At 36.3% G+C, this 17650-nt stretch overlaps 2 long non-coding RNA genes across 2 annotated transcripts in view; one reads left to right on the forward strand and one right to left on the reverse strand.

The window, feature by feature from the left end:
• LOC120775757 overlaps positions 1–6510 on the forward strand; it is a 132384-nt gene extending 125874 nt beyond the window's left edge. Inside the window, exon 4 of the long non-coding RNA XR_005705353.1 lies at positions 6412–6510. This is a non-coding gene — a long non-coding RNA (uncharacterized LOC120775757). The remainder of the gene's footprint in view (positions 1–6411) is intronic.
• Positions 1–17650, reverse strand: part of LOC120775758 — a 151574-nt gene that overhangs the window by 90202 nt on the left and 43722 nt on the right. The gene's annotated exons all lie outside the window — the stretch shown is intronic.

A 17650-nucleotide genomic window follows, 5' to 3' on the forward strand; every position in this document is an offset into this window, starting at 1 on the left:
TTGTCTACAAATGGATCTCGCTTCCTTCCTCACCTATCAGTATCTGTCCCATCCCGTAAGTGTTGTGGTCGACTGTAACGTTGCGAGGTAGGCAGTATGTTTTCTCTTCACTGCGACATGCCACTCCTCATCGTACCTGCTGTTCTTTTGCCTTTTCCTAAAACCAATGGTTTCGTTTGCAGCTGTACGTAAGGAGCTCGAAATGCCGTCCCACAGTTCCCTTATACCGAGTTGCTGATGAGTGCTCTCAAGAGCAGCAGTGCAAATCGAGTAGAAAATCGTTCGGCCGCTTGTTGTGATTGCAGCTTCTCAACGTCGAACCAGAGGCGGCGGCTGCTTCTCTGGGCTGCAACAAGATAGTTAAGATAGTGATCCGAGTCAATATTAGGGCCTCGTAGCGTTCACATGCCTAAACTACGCCTTCTATCACATCATCGATCTGCCTGGTGGCTTTCGACCTGAAGACAGCCAGATGGCTTGATGAATTTCCCATGCTGAAATCTAGTACTACGGATAACCATATTTCGGGCCCGGCAAAGTCGATCATCCTCAACGCATTTAGGGATGTTTCATCATGGAGGCTGAACTAACCGACCGTTGTGACAAAAATACCTTCCTTGCCTACTCTGGCGCTAATGTCGCCAAGCGTGATTTTGAGAGCAACTTCGCCTTGATGCGGATTGTGGCTAGACGTTCATCCATCGGAGTGATTCCCAGAACTCGGTGACTGAGTCTTTCTCCCCCCACGAATCCCACACTTATGAGTTTCTACCATAAATATCGGTCCATGTATGATAATCCTTTCCTATCTCAATCGGGTCAGTACTAAATACAAAGATTTTCGAAATTCCGGTCGACCTTATACCGCATATATCGGCCACAAGATGAACTATCTCAATGAAAATGGGAGAGCGTACTTTACTCATAATCGTGTATTTTTGTGCTTAAAATTAATAAATTTTCGGCGAAACTTAACAGCCTTTCGTTCCTTGCAATTTAATATTATTATACATATATTTAATATTTTAAAATTGCATTATTTTACCTCATATTCAGTTCAGTAAAAACTTAGGGCCGCCACTTAGGCCCCCTTTATTCCTTTGACAGTTAAGAGAGCAACCTCTCTTCTTTTCTACCGAGGTCTAAAATAATTACACAATTTCGCATGCATTCAATATGATAATAAAGATATGTAGGAAATGATACTACTGCTGTGAAACTAGAACGACGAGCACACACACACGTGCACACGTGCCAGCAGAGTCCCAGAATGCTTATAATTTTCGAACCATCAGCGCCATGAAAGCGCAAATTGCATAATGCGACTATGGCAATACACGCTAAGCGACAGCATTTGAAATTTCCATTCTTTTCACACATCCACGCCCTGGCCCCCCTCAACAAGGTTTTTTATTCACGCCATTGTCACACGAGCAGTTGCTCAACAATGGCTGCTTGTCTCGTTGCCATTATAATTTCTGGCATTTTTTTAGCCCGACTTTATTATATGCTCGTCCGCATTTACGTACAAATATACTTTTAATGCTTTTATACACTTAACCTCATGCGAGCTTATGAAACATTCAAATAAATGTCAGGTCACAGCAGCCGCTAAGCGCCATCTGAGCGAGGTTGGAGAGCAAGGGGTTGAATACCGTGGAACCCATGAACCTCGATTTACAGCAATACCAAAAACTTTACAACACACCCGCATTCGCATATGCATATATGTATATTTGTATTTTGTTGTTGTTGTTGTATGCGTGTATGTGTGTGTGGCATGTGTCTGCATTTGCACTTCCATTTACGCTCATAAAAATATTATAAAAGAATTCATGATTTTATTTTTGCAATTTTACAACTTCATAAATGTATTTTGCATACACACACATACACATACATATCCACATAAGCAAACCAACAAAAAAAGTCAATTTCGATTGCACCGAAGCTCAAACACCCTTCATAAATACGAAGGATTCCTTACAAGGAGTAGATTTTCGTTCAGTTTGTATGGCAGCTATATACTAAATTGGGCCGATCTAAACCATTTCTTCGCATATTATATCGTTGCCCTAAAAAATAATCCATACCAAATTTTGTCAGAATATCTCATCAAATAAAAAAGTTTTCCATACAAGCACTTAATTCCGATCGTTCAGTTTGTATGGCAGCTATACGCTACAATGATCCGATGTCGTCGATTCCGACAAATAAGCAGCTTTTTGGGAAGGAAAAGATGCTAACAAATTTTCAGATCGATATCTCAAAAACTGAGGGACTAGTGCCCTTATACTCAGACGAAAGGACATACAGATGGATGCTGATCATTCATACATATATATTATGTACATATATTACTTCCGGTTGTTACAAACTTCATGGCGAGCTGTTCAGGGTATAAATACGGTAGCATACAAGTACAAGTATTAACACATCAGACTGGTATTCGTGTGCTCGTGCAGCGGCTGCTAACACAGGCGCTTATAGGATTTCACCTTTGGTTACACTTCCGCTGTGATTTCATTTGATTTGCCTGCAAGTGGAGTGTTAAAGTGCAACGTGTTAAACTGTGGCACGCTGGTGCGACGCAAGTCGGTTGCAATGGTTGGTTTGGTTGGCTGCTTCTATTATGATTGTCTGTCTGCTGAAGCTGGTTTGGTGTCTGAGTGCCACCAAAAGTACCAGCAGCATGGCAGGTAAAACCTTTTTTGAGCTTGCCGAAGAGTGTAGTTGGTAATGTGGCAACAACAACAGCAACAAAAATGTACCAAAGGTGCAGTTACACGCATAAGTACTAGAGATTTGCAGCCGAAGCTTTTGCACTCCACTATTTTTCGAGGAATTTTCGTTATGTTTGTGGCACTTCACATTTGGATCACGCGACAAATGCAAAAAGCGAAAGCAAAAAAGCTCAATACAAATATATATATAGCAATAAAAACAATTGATTATGTAGAAATATCAGAAAAGATGAAAAGAGATGTGTGAAAAAAAGATGTAACGTTATCAGAAATGAAGAAAGTAGGGATCTGTAGTAAACATGGCCTTAAGGTAATAAATGTAGCTCAGCGCTTCAAAAAGTATAAGAATATTATTCCCCAAGGCGTTTTTTGGCAAGATCCAACAATTAGCTAAGTTGTTATCGATATCGATATGCCGATTATATTGATCTTGCGCATTTTGATAACATTTTTGAAATACGATTGGACTTTGCAGATCGAAAGAGTTCATAGTCAGAGGCTTAGTCTCTTCAATGCAATTGCAACATTAAACTAAATTGCTATCGATATCGATATGCTGTTTATATGGATCTTAAGCATTTTGATAACATTTTTGTAGCACGATTTAAATTATTAGTTCGAAAGAGACCATAATCATAGGGCTTGTCTCTTCTATGCAATTGCAGCATTCAACTTAATTGCTATCGATATCAATTTTCCGATTATACGGATTGTTCATCACATCGATAACATTTTTGTAGTACAATTTTTCATTTTAAGCTCGACAGAGGCTTATTCATAGGGCATAAATTCTTCGTTGCAGCTACATTTTTTTTCAGAGAGTATAATCTAGGGCTGTGAGAACTGATAAATTACGTTCGATTAGGAGAAGACGCTGAATGTGAACCTCCAATTATTGTAATTTTTCATAATTTCATTACTTTTAAAACAAAGTATCGTAAACTCAAGCCCCACCACTTTCCGCAGGGTTTTGGCGAAAGCATATCTTTATGGTCGATATGTCTAAGAGCCTTCTCTCATATCTGTAATGAGTTAGCTATCACGTTTAATAGTAATAAAAAACAGATTTTTGCAGTTTTTTGGGTTTCCTCTGAAAAACTTCGTTTTCGAATTATACTGCATTTTTAATTCGGAAGAAAATTTTCTAAAAAGAATATATATGCAGGTAGATTAATTCAAAAATGTAAAAGTCTTCCTATAAATGGCATATCTTCGTACAATAGCACATTTTTCATCCAACATGTTGCAGGGTTCTGTATTAAAATTAGACAGTTTCAGAACCTATACTCCAGTGCTGCAGCTCTTAAAATGTACCAGGGCCCTAAAAACGCTTTCCAGGCTTATTAATTAACTATTTAAACAAGACTGGAAAATTTAAAGTATTACATTCACCTAATAATCTGAAGAATAATACATTCATCACGATACCAACTCGATAAATTTAGTGGTAGAAGTTCGTATATTCTCTTCAAACTAAATGTAGGGTTTTGCAGTCGTTGTTGGTTTTGAGGAAAAACTTCAAACTCTTCTTTGATATTCTTGAAACACATTTACGTTCCACCATCATTTTTATTAAACAATTTCTTTCTCCGTACACTTGTTTGGAGCTTTTCAGTCACAGTAAAGTTTTTTCCGATCTTTTTCAAAAAATCTCTCAAAACATAAATTTACACTAGAAATTGTTTGATTCTTCTAAGAAATATATATTAAATATATTCCCAAAAAATTAGACACATAAAAATCACTTTTTTTTCGCAAAGCTTTGGTGAATATAAACGAGTACATTTAAGAGTCCAATCCACCTCCTTTACCAAACTCAATCAGCTGCTTTGGAAGCAGAAAAAAGTGCAGACAGAGAAAAAGAAATAGCAAAAGATATTACATAAAGCATGCTTTCTGTTCCAGATACAACTACAAATACGACATAAAAGTGATACACACATACAGAGGTATGAATACATACTCTGGAACACCCCACAACACAGGCACAAGGTGGAGGTTGGCAAAATTATGTATGTAAATCTACAAATAATAGACTCGAATGATGTGCCTGAATATGAATATAAATTGAATTTGTTGAATAGAAACGATGCAGTGGTGACTGTGTCATAGCCAGCAAAAAAGAACGCAAATATACAAAACAACAACAACTACATATGAATAGGCAACAGCTGAAGAAAGCAGGAATCAGTGACGAGAAAATGAAAGAAACATGCTGCTAAAAGATTTATGTAACAGGTATAGCACTCAGCTGTTGCGAATAGGAGCTCAATCGTAGACAGAATTATTGGTATGCAATTGCATATATTTTCATTCCTTATTTATGTAGGTTTTGCTCCCTTCGATCAAAAGTATTCTGCAGATGGAAATTGCAATGGTTTGATTCTATATCATCTTGGTCAACGGATGAGTCCACCTACAAATCAAACGCACCAAAAACGAGAACAAAATTTTGCCGAATATATCGGTCACTGTGTGAGTAATCTTACAAAACTAACGTGATAACATGTTCTTGTGCATACTTGATTAATGAAAAAAGTTGGCGCTTTCAATCGAGAACTTCCCCTAACCCCAATATACCCGATGTAGTGATGTAGGACCAAAAGTGGTGATCTAGTGACTGATGTTCAGAGCATACTGAAGTTATGGAGGGAACACTTCTCCAGCCTGCTGAATAGCAGTGAAAGTGTAACATCTGTAGATGGCGATTGGAAAAAGTATGATCTGCCCACAAAATGGAGGACCTCACAATCTAAGCGAATTACCGTGGGATAAGCCTCTTCAACATCGCATAAAAGATTCTATCGAGCACAGCGTGTAAAGGACTAAAGCCACCATCGATAAACTGATTGGACATTATCTGTCTAGCTTTAGACCTGCAAAATGTACAATCCGCCAGATTATCACAATACGACCAATCTTCGAAAACTATAAATACATACATAAGCCAATAAAATAATAAAAATTATTGTGATACATTTACGGTTCCTTGAAAATTGCAAGCATACTTAACCCTTCCTTGCGTGTTTATTTTCATTCTTCGCATTCGCTCTGCCTCGCACTTTCACCTCCACATAACACATAAGGAGAGCAAATCGCATTTATATTCATTTGACCATGAAATATCGAATAAACGACATTTTTAAGTCCTTAGATATCCCACTTTTATAAGCATTTCACACATATATAAATATATAAAATATAAATGTGAATACTTGTAAATATTATGTAAAAGAAAAGCAATCAAAACATGCAGAACTTACACTTATACAAAAACCCAATTTTTCATGTTTAAAAATATCCTTCACTCGGACAACCCCACAAATTCCAATAGATATGAAAACCTGTGGGGTGTAATGGTCTTAATTTAATAAAAGCTTTCTATTACTCAATAGCTCGATAAAACAGTATTTCCATTAAAAGTCACAATTTCAGCAAAGATCTTAAACCAAGTCACATCACATCTTTTTTTCGGATATATAAAATGGTCAGATGCTTTTCTCGGTGAACAAAATATGAAAGAGATTTGTGATGTGACTCTTATTCCCTAAACCTTTCTTAAGGTTTGCTAATTTTGAAATTTAAAAAATCTAAAACAAAACATATTTACATAAAATTTGAACAAGTAATATAAAATATTTCAAAATGTATCTTCATTTATTTTCAGGCTACAATATTGCGCAATCACCTCACGTTGACCCATCCATTACTTTAAGTATGCTTACAACATAATTCACATTCCTAAAGCAATCGCTAAGCTGAAGTGTATATGTGGTAAGTGAAGCAAAAATTTTATATATTAATAATTAAATATAAATATAATTGAAACAAATCTCTATACTCTTAGAATGAGATGATAGCAATTTTATCTTATTCCTCCAAAAGTTATTGTTGCCTTAGTAGTTAAGGTTCAGTCTTGCACACCGAAGACCCATGATGTATCTGCGTAAAGGCGTATTGTTTTAGCAAAAAAAATTTTACTTTGCAAATTAACTTCAGGTTGTTATGATAAAATGTGGTATCAGATTATCTACGATCAATTCAGCGCCAAAAGTTTTAGCTGAATATTATAGATTATACTCAAGAGCTAAAATAAAACATATATTTAGGTAACTAAAAGCATCGAATGGCTCTGTGTAGTTATTCAGCACAACATTTACAACTCTAATATATGTATATATAAACTCGATTTTAAGTCAATAGTAAACCAATTTTATGAATGAAAACTGATACCGGTTTATTTATGACTAATTCAGTGGCTCTGTCTTGAGCTGCATGAACTTTTTTTTTATAAAAATTACTAACATAATATTAAAAACTCTAACAACTGAAACATTTAAAATAATCTAAATATTTCAATTACTTATTCAGCGCATATTCTCTCAGCTGAATAAGTACTTCTCGACGTAATAACAATAATTTCATTACAATAACAGAGTTCCTCTATAATTTTTGTAACTCAACGCCAATGCAGTAATATTATGCAGATTTTATTGTGATGATGTTATATCATATATTAGGTAAATAATAGAAAGATTTTGTGGGTAAGGCTAGGCTTATGTAGATTTTTGACACTACCTTAAGCTCCATACGATACTATTGCGTCATCCAGAAACAACGGCTAGTAAATTCAATAATACGACCGTGCTATTTGTAAGGTTTTCTCACCAGATACAAATTGCACTAATTTTCTAATAAATTTATATATTCAGCGTCACTTTTTTGCGCTGAATAAATATTTTTAGATACACGGTATTGAAATCCCATATTGTTAAAAATTTTAAGATAGTTCAAATATTTTAAATGCTTTTTCAGCGCATTTTCAGAGCTGAAAGAGTATAATTCCAGAAAAGTACAACAATTTTATAACAAAAATAGCGTTTCTCTATAAACTTTATTATTCAGCGCAACTGTGGTAATGTTTTGAAGATTTTTACACAAACTTTTAAAGCGGTTCTTCCCTAAAATACTATTCTTTCATCCTGAAACAATTCCTTGTAACTAACATAATATGACACTAAAAGATGCACTATATAAATTGCAAAAATTTTAAAATAAATTTGTATATTCAGCGGCACTTTTTTGCGCTGAATAGATATGTTTTGATATAAAGCATGGAAAGCTGTCATTACTGAAATATTTAAAATTTTACAAATATGGTAATTGCTTATTCAGCGCATTTCCTGAGCTGAATTAGGACGATTTTACAAAATATCAATTACTTTATAGCAAAAACAGCGTTTCTCTTTATATTTTATAATTTAGCGCTATAACCGAAACACCAATTTTCGAAGAAATTTATTTATTCAGCGGCACTTTTTTGAGCTGAATAAATATTTTTCGATATAAGGCATTATTAAAATATTTAAAATTGTCAAAATATTTTAATTGCTTATTCAGCGCGTTTTCTGAGCTGAATAAATACGATTCCATAAAATATCAATAACTTTATAACAATAAGAACGCTATAAATGTTATAATTCAGCGCAGATTTAGTAATATTTTGTTTATTTTTATACAATCTTTTAAAGCGGTCACTCCCTAAAATACTGTTTTTTCATGCCGAAACAATTCCTTTTAACTTCCGTAATATGATTTTTGGTGATAAAAGACGCAATAAATAAATTGCACCAATTTTCAACTGCTCTTCAATCACAGAGTTTGGATTCACGAACAACCAAAACTCCGAAATAAATGTCCTTTTATGTAATAACAGGTAATAACATATCAAAAATATTTTTCCTAATAAATTGTTGTAGAGCAAAGGTTACATATAAAATTACAAGAACCTTAAAACGCACGAACTTTACTTACTAACATACGTAGATAAATATATTATATATACATATATGTATATGCAGCAAACAAATACATATGGACTTAGGGCACTACTACTCCTTTAAGTAATAACGGACAAGCCCGCTACGATAATATATCCGGTACAAGTCGAAATTCCGGCAACAAACAAGATGGCACACACACACAAGCACAAAAAGTTGCGGGCATTGGGGTCCTACGTCACTGTGACTAGCCAAAAGTGGACTTGCCCACAAGTGGACGGCACAAAATATGTATGAATTGTATGCGTGTGCACTTGGAACTATGTGGCAATGTGAGAGGCTGCATGCCAAACGGTATCTTTATCAAATTGCGCAGCAAACGGATATGTCGTTGTTAGAACTGTTGTTGTTGTTGCTGTTGTTGACGCGTTTCAATTTTCAAAACACTAAAAGGAAACTTGTTTCAAAGGAGCCACACTACATATAAATTAACTTAACACATACATACACACATACATGAATGTTGAGGGGAGCACAATTGCTGTGTCCGGCAAAGTGAGGCACATTAACAAGATAACAAACGACGTTGCCGCGGGCATGAGTATGTGGCAAGTTGAATGCCTTCATGTACTTATGTGTGAGCCAAATATCAAGTATGTGTGTATGTGTCTGTGAGACCCAAGAAAAGGCCGTAGCATAAATAAAGTGAGAAGTCAACAACGCGAGTGAGCGGAAAAGCGTTAAAACGAGGAACGCGAGGGAGAGGGAGGCATTTCAACCAAGTTGAGTGTGAAATCTGAGCATCACGCGCCTGATTTTCAATTTGGTCAGTTTGCAAGCGAGCGTTCGAAAAAGCCCTCCAAAGCAAAAGTGGCTGCGAAATCAATATGTCTATTCACACACATACACATGTACATATTTACCAACTAACGTGCACGTGTGTTTGTGTGGTGGTCGAAGACAGACAGACAAGGGCAAATGCGAAAGAAATTGAGCAAACAATTGGCGGGCATTCATAGCAAGTCAAGCTAATGCAAGCGTGGGGACGTGTGGCAATGCGAAGAAAACCAAAAAGAGCGCAAGAAAAAAATTTCAACAATATTATATTTTCCCAGGAAGCTGCTGTCATTCGGGCCACTTAGACCAAAGAAAATTTGTGCTTGCAAGCTTGTGTGTGTGTAAACTTCGCTTTCTTCCGGGGCATTGTAGCAGCAGTGAAGTTTAAAAAAAAAGTAGGAAATAAGAAAAACGCTGCGCCATTGATTATGTCGTCACTTTTATAATTTTTTGACATTTTCAATTTGGTTGATCTCTTTATTATTAGTAGACACGCACATTGAGTGTAGAAAGTAAAGACATGCGGGGATTAGCTGAATAAAATTGTACGAAAAATGCGCTGCATGTGGTGAAGATAATTGGTAGATTATATAAAGCTTTTATTTGTGATTTGCTCACTCATTAGTTATATGAGAAAAGTGAGATATGAGTTATTCACAGACTAATTCAGCGCATATTTTCTGAGCTGAATAGAAATATGCTTTAGTTAACTACGAAATTCAACAACCAGAGCTAAATTTGTTGAAAGAACAGGTGATTCAGCGCCTATTTTTCTGAGCGGAATAGAAATATGCTTTAGTTAACTGCGAAATTTAACAACGAAAGCTAAATTTCTTTTAACAGAAGTGGATTCAGCGCACAATTTGATAGCTGAATAAGTCTGGAAACAATAGTTTAGTTGAGTTGAGTGCAATCAAATTAAGGGCTTAAGTTTTACAGTACATTTTGTCATATATACGCATATATTCAGCGCACATTTAGCATAGTCAGTTCTTCTTTAGCAAAAATATTTCTTATAAAAAATATTTATTAGCAGAAAGCTACTCAAAATTTAATGGAATACACTTATGTTTAATTCAGCAAATCAAAACTGAATTCAGCTCGAACTAAGAGGGCTCACAAAGAAATCTCACAAAAAAGTATCCTAAGTCGATCCAGCTGATTGTGTCTTCAGCTTAAATTAGCTCACTTTTAGTATGTCATATAATATTCACATGAAATGGTTCAAACTTTGTTTCACATTTCTATTCAGCACAAATTATACCATAAAAAATAACAACATTAATATTTAGCTTTTATAGAATCAACCATTTTGCCTATTTTCTGTTAAGTTTACTGAACTGATTTATGTAATTAAGCGTATACGTATACAAAATTATTAATTATCATTATTATCATTTTTAAATAATTTTAGTACGAATAATTATTTAAAATATTTTTTTCTTAAATTCTGGAATATCTTCAATATACTTTACTTAGCTTAAGAAGTCTTACTTTCATTACCTTTTGCTAAACAGAGTGCTAAAAGTATATTCAGCTCAATTCAGCTGAGCTGAATTCACAGCTAAAATTCCAGACTTGTGCGTGTATGCATTTTAATATTAAACGCGTGTGGCATCAAATCTTTTAAGTCGCAAGCAACACCATGACTGCGTTCTTTACACATATTAAACCAGTCTTTCGCATGCTTATATTCCTTTGAAATCATTGTATAAGCAGTCAATTTCATTTTATTTCAAACATACGCATACGTAACTTAGATATACATATGTATGTGTAAGTCCCATCACTGTGCCACCCATCGCTTCTCATCGATTTCACTTGCAAGCTGAATAGCAGAAATATACTCATGTATGTATGTAACAAGCGATTTTGGCTGGTTCAGTTGCTTAAATCTTCTTTAGCTTAATCCAAGCAATTTCTGTTTTGATGCGCCACAATTGTAGTAGTGGTTGTTGCTGTTATTACTGCTTTTAGTACAGCCCTTTCTCTTCTTACTTTGTTAGCTCATAATTGTACGCAACTGCCGCCAAAAGCGTCTCTTGTTGGAGCACGAAAAAATAAGTTATTTTTTATAAGCAGAGTTATATAAAAAAGAATACGAAGAAAACCAACAAAGTTCCGTTCAACCGTTACCAAGTTGACATGAATGCGATGTGACTTATTATTCACAAGAACGGGCACTGAAGTTGTAACTAAGCTTAGTTCAGTTCACTCACCACGATCAATACTTAATTTACAACCATCCAAACTTACCTCACCTTCAATCCATTCACTCTTTCGACGTAGACATTTTCATAAAACTCCTTTCAATGAATGTGGCATTTCCGCACCTTGCCATAAAAAGCTCAACAATGGCTTATTCAGCAGCATTGAATCGTCATTCATTCATTCAATTAAAGCTTTTCCCTCTTCATACTCACACAGCAACTTGAACTCATTCATACACTGCGACTCTTTTGATAAAGTATCTCTTATATAATTGAGTATTAACAGCTTTAAAAATATCATTCTGCATTATTATCCTTTGTATAGCCTTAAAAGTGCAAAAGTATCGACAAAGTCACAATTCAGCAGTTGTAAGCGCTTATTCAGCGGTCACATTGGGATTGATTAATTTTAATCAATTGAAGTATAATGTGATTGCAGGGATTAGAAGGTCATTTTGATGGCATAAAGCGGTTGAAAAGAAGCCACTTAATTGTCAGCATAATTAAACGTGGTAAACTAGGATGTGCATACGACTGCTTGGTCACAAGCTAAAGGTAGGATAATATAATATTTAATAGTTTCAATTACTTTTGAATAAAAATCAACAGAACTCAACTCAGTCGTAATGAAGCTGAGGGTCCTCGGTGAAGCCATTTACCAAACTTAATGTTTTGCCGTTACGTCTTTGGGGGCCTATCTCTGCTATTTAATGTGATAAAACTCCATGGACTGTATATGAAATCCAAACTTTTGACCTCGATATAAACTTGTTGCTTACATTTTCGATTATCTTGACATTCTTCGATTACCTTGACATACTGACATTTTGTAAGCTGCATTCAATATTCGGTCGACATAATCGCCCAGCAGAGTCGATAATTCGAGCAAACATGATCGGTTTCCGTCCACGCTTACTCAAGTGGGTAATGCACATCTTCAGATATGCCCTGGAGTGAGCACCGAAGACCCTAAAGCTTCTTTGGAGCAAAGTATTGAAGAAGACCAGAATGAATGCATCGCTAACCACGCGCGACAATTGGAGCTGTGTCCATCCACTTTATGGAAGATTTTGCAGAACGTTCTTGATTCTCTGGCCTACAACATGGAACACGAGGAAAAATTAAAAAAAAAAAGCACCAACCGACCATGAAGATGGGACGCCGTTACATCTTCAAAGAGTCACGGTTTGATGTGCTCTATAGGTAAAGGAATCATTGGTCCACGTTCTTTAAACAACGAAGGCCATAATTTTACAGTCAATGGAGAACGCTATAGAACCATGATTAATAACTTTTTCGTAACTGAAATGGAGGTTGTTGATGAAGACGACCTTTAGTTCGAACCAATGAATCAATTTATTGAAGGATACTTTTGGTGATCGTATTATCTCGCCTCGCCTATGATGTGTCCTCCAAGATCCTCTGTTTACCAACCGCTGAACTACTTTTTCTGGGGTAATTTGAAGTCAATTGTCTACACAGAAAATCCCAAGACGATGGACGCTTTGGAAGAGACTATTCGGTGCATTATTGCAGACATACGGTCCGTATATCAACAAGAAGTGATTGAAAATTGGACCTCTCGGCTGGAATTTATTCGAGCCCGCCGAGGCGGTCATATACCCTAAGCTATTTCTAAAACATAATGGCGAACCATTGTATTGTTCTAACAAGACCACAAAAGCTCTGTCACCTTACTTCGAAAAAAAAAATTCAGTTAAAAGTCCTGTGATAATCTGGAAAGAAACACTAGTAAATACAGTATCCTTCATCGTGATTAACCTAAGGTACTATACTTTTTTAATGGTTCCAAGCTTTTACCCAGCATCCTGAGATTTCAAGTATGTACATTTTTTGAACAATTGGGTACCTTAACGGCTTTGAGATACTGATCTTCATAGAGTCGGCTCTAAATAGAACATACAGCGAAAACGATATGGTGACGAAAGTTTATGTCTCTAACCAATATTTTGGGATGGTCCTTGAGAAATACCAAAAGAGATCTTCATAATCTTTGAATATATTCACCATTTATAGCTCGACCTCTGGCCAACTGAATAGAATCAGCAACTTTTTGCATAATAAGCTCTTCCGAAGTATTTGCCGTTTTTTATATTTCCATGTATGTCTACATACTAACACTGGTTATGACCAATGCTAGGTGTTAGCACGTGAATATTACCACAGTATACCACTAATAACAGCAATGAATTTGCAACTTTATAGCCAGCAGCCATAACATGACATCAAATCGTTAAATGCAAAATTATCGATACAAGAGCGTTTTGAACGAGATTACTAACATAGTTACATATGGTATGTACATATATGTACGGTTTGAATGTAAAGGCTCGCATGGTTATGAATGTTTTGCTTGCATTACGCAAAGCCAGTATTCATATTTATGCAATGCACTCATTTGGAAAATTTTGTTTATATAGACCCATACTGCTTCACCCACAAATATGTATTTGTTTACTAAGAATTTACCTCCATGAAACAAGGCGAACATTGGCTGGTGTTATGCAAGTACGTGTGAGTTCACAGTCAGTATGATGAGTAAATATTGCAGGGTTTCCCCGAGTTCAATGATATTTAAGTATTTATTTTTATACTCTCGCAACAATGTTGCTAAGGAGAGTATTATAGTTTTGTTCACATAACGGTTGTTTGTAAGTCCTAAAACTAAAAGAGTCAGATATAGGGTTATATATACCAAAGTGATCAGGGTGACGAGTAGAGTCGAAATCCGGATGTCTGTCTGTCCGTCCGTCCGTCTGTCCGTGCAAGCTGTAACTTGAGTAAAAATTGAGATATCATGATGAAACTTGGTACACGTATTCCTTGGTTCCATAAGAAGGTTAAGTTCGAAGATGGGCAAAATCGGCACACTGCCACGCTCACAAAATGGCGGAAACCGAAAACCTATAAAGTGTCATAACTAAGCCATAAATAAAGATATACAAGTGAAATTTGGCACAAAGGATCGCATTAGGGAGGGGCATATTTGGAAAAGTGGGCGTGGCCCCGCCCCCTACTAAGTTTTTTTGTACATATCTCGGAAACTACTATAGCTATGTCAACCAAACTCTACAGAGTCGTTTTCTTCAAGCATTTCCATATACAGTTCAAAAATGGAAGAAATTGGATAATAACCACGCCCACCTCTCATACAAAGGTTATGTTGAAAATCACTAAAAGTGCGTTAACCGACTAACAAAAAACGTCAGAAACACTAAATTTTACGGAAGAAGTGGCAGAAGGAAGCTGCACCCAGGCTTTTTTTTTAAATTGAAAATGGGCGTTGCCTCGCCCACTTATGGAGCAAAAATCATATCTCAGGAACTTCTAGACCGATTTCAATGAAATTCGGTATATAATATTTCCTTAACACCCTGATGACATGTACGAAATATGGATGAAATCGGTTCACAACCGCGCCTTCTTCCAATATAACGCTATTTTGAATTCCATCTGATGCCCTTTCTGTATAATACGAGTATATACATTAAGAACCAATGATGATAGCGGAATAAAACTTTACACAAATACGGTATTTGAAAAATATGTAAATGACGTATAATGAAATCTCGATTATCACTTTATCATGCGAGAGTATAAAATGTTCGGTGACACCCGAACTTAGCCCTTCCTTACTTGTTACTTTTTATTTTTTATAGTTTTTATAGTTTATTAGTATTATTTATTCTGAAAAATTTCCTAAAAGCAGGAGAGTAGAGTAGTAATTCGTTATTTATGCAAGATCCTTAAAAAAGGGACTCCTCAAGCATAAACCACAAAATAGAATCTAGAATATAGACACATTTGTAGGGACTCAGAAAATCCATTGAACACATCTTCGCAACTTCATTTCTTCCTCTTCCTTATTCGATCTCTGCTTGCGGCATTAGGCTGAGCATACAGTGGAACAATGAACAAAGCATACGTTACAGAAAATCACGAGTGTCATACATCATGGCATCACTTCATCTAATTCCTAAGTCTCGAAGTTGTTGAGAAAGCAGCAAAAAGTCTCTGTTATTATAAAGCTTATGGTATTAGGTCAGACAGGTGAGTTTTATGAGTGTCCAGAAAGAATTTTAAAGGCGCCGGCATAGTTTCTATGCACCAAAAACAATCTTGCTCTCAGCAAATTCGGAAACTTTCCACCAGCTCCAGTTTCGGACTTTCTGACTACCGCAGCGTCTTCCAAGCGAAGGTACCTGCCTTCGGAGCGCAGCCACCTTCAGACTGGTGACTCTCCACTGCGATAGTAGAGGCAGCGATATTAGCCCTGAGTTCGCTCAAGACTAGTGAAAGGATGTATTAACTTTTTATCTCTAGAATCGAGTTATTTTATAATTAGACTGCTTTGGGTGCCTGACCACAGATGTAATGCAGGGAACTGTAAGGCTGATGCGCTTGTTATCTAGCATAATTCATTCTCACTAACAGCGGAATGGGAACGGGAGGAACTCCGTTGGGTTCTTGGGATGTTGGACCTCAAACCAAATCGGAGAGGGTGAAGCTGCAAGGTCCTTTCGCTCTCAGCAGGGTTCAATGGATATAGGAGTTATAACTGAACCGATCGGGATTTAAGCAGTAATATTGAATATCTTCCCAGATGTCAGTTGAAGCTGCTATCTGGAAGAAGTTGAGGATCATCTCAACACTTCCTTTTCCAATATCGCGATTTTAACAAGATCAAGGAGAAAACACTCCGATCTTATACTTTTATCTATCCAAATAGGATATAGAAACAAAACACCTATGTGTATTTGTTTCAGGGCGTTTTTGCCGATATCTGATAACCAACCACAGCAATTGTTTTCGTTTGGCTTCACAGATAACTGTACATACCAGTCTAGGTGTGATCCGCTACCATGCTGACGGATCAGCCATCTAACTTAATCTAACCTAACCCAGTCCTACAGGTAATGGAGGTACCAACAAAGACTGACTAGTTGATTCTCTCTGATGCAATCGGAAACTTAGCCACTATCAGTTTCGCAGACCGTTGAGTTCTTTCAAAGGCTGCTTAAAACAATGGATGTTAGAGACTTCAAAGGCATTTTCGGCTATTGTAGTTGATGAGCAGGCCAAAATACTTAGGAAAGTAGGAATAATATGATAAGGGCTAACACCATTACATCTACAAAAAGTCGCAGTTTATATGATCTATGGGCAGCCGGAATTATTGGTCCACGTTTCTTAAAAAATGAAGGTAGCCATAATGTCACAGTCAAATGGGAAACGCTATAAGATATAAGATGGAGTCGGCAGAAAGCGTAGTTCTGTTCTGATGATGATGAAACGTGAAAGTATTACCTCTGAAAATTTTCAGTTTTAAACGGGTTGAGATGTCTTCTGCGTTCTCAATCTTCCGCTCTAAATAAAGAAAAGAAATAGAAAGAGTTAGAATTTTTATTAAATCCGCCAAACTATGTATTGTTGTTGTTGTTACTTATTTGTGAGCAGATGGTTTTTGATCTACCAAACATTTATAACTATCGCTGTGATACCAGATATTAGGTCTGTTCTCTTGCTAATAAGGATTGTATATTATATAAAATCAATACCTTATAAATGTCTTAAATTCCGTAGAATGTTTAAATTTAAATTATTGAAAATTCACAGAAATATGGCTACCCTTTTTAGTTCCACCAAAAAGTAACAAGAAGCTCCCAGCAGCACATTCAAGCAATTGATAGCAATAAATATAAACCAAAACGATTCGATTCGAAAGCACAAAACGATTATGAACAAATGTTTGTGATTTGATTTAGATGTCTGTGCGCCGCAACACACGACTCCACTGAAGCCTACACAGCGCACAACATGTAATTGCAGTTATGCATGGCTAATACCTGTCGAATGGTATCAACACCTCCAGCAGTCAGCGGCAGCCGGGTGGCCATAACCAGAGGCACAGAACTAAGGGAAGGCCAGTGAGCATTTGTTATTGTTACTGTTGCTGTTGCCATTGAAAAATCTCCAGTGGTCGCACAAATGAATGCTGCGCGTACCACAAGGATGCTCAGCAATAGCGACATGGCTAACATGGACAACAACAATACTA

Source organism: Bactrocera tryoni, chromosome 4 (assembly GCF_016617805.1).
Source record: "Bactrocera tryoni isolate S06 chromosome 4, CSIRO_BtryS06_freeze2, whole genome shotgun sequence".
NCBI classification, from domain to species: Eukaryota; Metazoa; Arthropoda; class Insecta; order Diptera; family Tephritidae; genus Bactrocera; species Bactrocera tryoni.